The following is a 2,933-nucleotide window of genomic DNA, read 5'->3' on the forward strand; positions in this document are numbered from 1 at the left end:
GGGGAGTTGAAGTGTTCAGTCACGGGATGGTGAAGGTGGTGGGTGCGTCGTCCCAAAGATGTTCTCTGAAATGATCTGCAAGAAGGTGTCCTGTCTCCCTGATGTCGAGGAGACCACACTGGGTTCAACAGATGCAGAAGATGACATTATACGTTGTACAGGTGAATTTCTAACAGATGTGGAAGGATCCCTTGGGGCTTTTGACGGAGATGAGTGGAGTGGTGTGGGAGCTGCTTTTACCATTCCTGCGGTGGCATGGAAATATGCCAATAGTGGGGTGTGGGTTTATTGGGGATTGTAGACCTGACTAGGGGTTCGTGGATGGAATGGTCTTTTCAGAATGCTGATAGGGGTGTGGAGGGATTGATATACCTGACAGTGGGGTTGTATGGAGATTGCAGGAGTGGTGGAGTCTGATGTGTTTTATGCTCAGTTTGGTGGGGTGAAAGTTGAGGACCATGGGATTCTGTTCTTGTTGCGGGAGGGGTGGGGTTTAAGGGCGGTGGTGAGTGAAGTGGAGGAGATGCACTGACGGGCATCGTCAACCACGTGGGAAGGAGACCATTTGGGACTTTCTGAGGTGGAATTGGTCATCCTGGGAGAAAATACGCTCGAGGCGGAGGAATTAGGAATAAGGGATAGTGTTTTTACACGAGGTGGGGTGGGAGGAGGTGTCGTGTTGGTAGCTGTGGGAGTCGGTGGGCTTGTAATATATGTCTGTCATTGGTCATTCGCTGGGGACGGTGATGGACAGGTCCAAGAAGTGGAAGGGAGTTGCCAAGAAGATCCAGGTGAATTTGAGTTCTGGGGGAAAGGTGTTGGTTGGTGAACTGTTCAACCTCCTCGTGGGAGCAGGAAGTGGGGCCAATGAATTCATCAATGTAGTGGAGGAACAAGTGGAGAGAGGTGCTAGAGTAACTGCGAAAGTTGGACAATTCCACATATCTGACAAACAGGCAGGCATAGCTAGGTCACATGTGTGTGCCCATGGCTACCCCTTTGGTTTAGAGGAAGTGGGAGGATTGGACAGAAAAGTTGTTGAGGGTGAAGACTAGTTTAGCCAGCTGGATGAGGGTGTCGGTGGAAGGGTACTGGTTGGGATGGGGTGAGATGAAGAAACAGAGGGCTTGGAGACTTCCGTCATAGCTGATGCATGTGTACAGGGACTGGATCTCCAATGTGAAGATGACGCGTTGTGGACCAGGGAAATTAAAGTCTTGGAGGAGACGAAGTGCATAGGTGGTCTCACAAACGTAGGTGAGAATTTCCTGGACTGGGGAGACAGGAAGGTGTTGAGGTAGGAAGAGATGAGTCGGGTTAAACAGGTGCAGGCAGAGACAGCAGATCTTAGGAAGGAGGGAGAATCGGGCAGTGTGGGGTTAATAGACAATGAGGTTGGAGGCTGTGAATGGGAGATTCCCCAGAGATGATGAGATTGTGATCGTCTGGGAGATTATGTTCTACCCTGCGTTGCATTTGCGACGAGGTGGCCGAGAGGTTAAGGCGATGGACTGCTAATCCATTGTGTTCTGCACGCGTGGGTTCGAATCCCACTCTCGTCGCTGTTCTTTGATTATCACAGCTGTCTTATTGAAATTGGAACTCCAATGGTTAGTTTATCTGTATCGACCATATTATAAAACTTCAAAGAATAATTTGATACCGATGCTTGAACTTAACGAAATGTAGACTGAATTGGGATAATGAAAAGGAACGCGATTTTCTTTTCCAAGTAAAGTTGCTGTGAACGTTAATCTTATGAAAGAGATCCAGGGAAACGAAATAACGAGAGATGCGATGTGCATGTTTAATGCAATGGGATTCTTAATGAGTGTTTTATCACATGAAATCTGGAGCAGTCTGGGTAGATGTGATTCATCTTGCTGGTAAGAGCACAGAGAGACACCACAAAATAATAGAGATATTTCAAAAGGTGCAGGGGGTGGGTGTAGCGGCACAGAAAACTGGCTGTGAATGCACAGTAGAGAATTGCCGATGTGGGTACCGTGCATTGGCAGGGACAGACTTACACATTGGTCTCGCCCTTCCCCCCTTGCTCTCGCCATTGATGAATACTGGATATAAGACACAGATAAACACGAGATGTGGGAAGCAAGCTCCCTCTCGTTTTGCACACACTGGATGCATCACACTGAACTATGAACAACTGGAGAAATCAGCATGTTAACTGCAGGAAGTGAACATAAACTGTGCATCAATAACCACTGATGCAGCATAAACATCTAAAGTGTCTTTAAACGAATGTCATTAACAGACGTTTCGTTCTAATACCTAACATGGCTTTCATGGGAAATCATGTCTCACAAACTTGATTGAGTTTTTTGAAGAAGTAACAAAGAAGATTGATGAGGGCAGAGAAGGAGATGTGATCTATTTGGACTTCATGGACGACTGAGTAGGAAGGTTAGATCTCATGGAATAAAGGGAGAACCTGCCATTTAGATACAGAACTGGCTCGAAGGTAGACGACTGAGGGTGGCAGTGGCGGTTGATTTTCAGACTGGAGGCCTGTGACCAGTGGAGTGCCACAAGGATCGGTGCTGCGTCCTCGAGTTTTTATAATTTACATAAATGATTTGGATATCAGCAACAGAGGTACAGTTAGTAAGTTTAGAGATAACTCCAAAATTGGAGATGTAGTGCCCAACGAAGAGGGTTACCTCAGATTATAAAAGGATCTGGCCAGATGGGCAAATGGGCTTAAAATGGCAGATAAAGTTTAATTCGGATAAATGCGAGGTGTTGCATTTTAGGAAAGCAAATCTCAGCAGGACTTATACAAATAATGATAGGGGCTTGGGAATGTTGCTGAAGGAAGAGACCTTGGAGTGCAGGTTCATATCTCCTTCAAAGTAGAGTCGCAGGTAGATAGGATATTGAAGATGGCGTTTGGCATGCTTTCCTTTATTGTT

General features: G+C 46.4%; 1 non-coding gene across 1 annotated transcript; it reads left to right on the forward strand.

The window, feature by feature from the left end:
- Positions 1-1,480: 1,480 nt before the first annotated feature.
- Positions 1,481-1,562, forward strand: trnas-gcu (transfer RNA serine (anticodon GCU)). The gene has a single exon. It is a non-coding gene; the product is annotated as a tRNA-Ser (tRNA).
- The last annotated feature ends 1,371 nt before the right edge of the window (positions 1,563-2,933 follow it).

This window comes from Chiloscyllium punctatum, chromosome 18 (assembly GCF_047496795.1).
Source record: "Chiloscyllium punctatum isolate Juve2018m chromosome 18, sChiPun1.3, whole genome shotgun sequence".
Classification (NCBI taxonomy): Eukaryota; Metazoa; Chordata; class Chondrichthyes; order Orectolobiformes; family Hemiscylliidae; genus Chiloscyllium; species Chiloscyllium punctatum.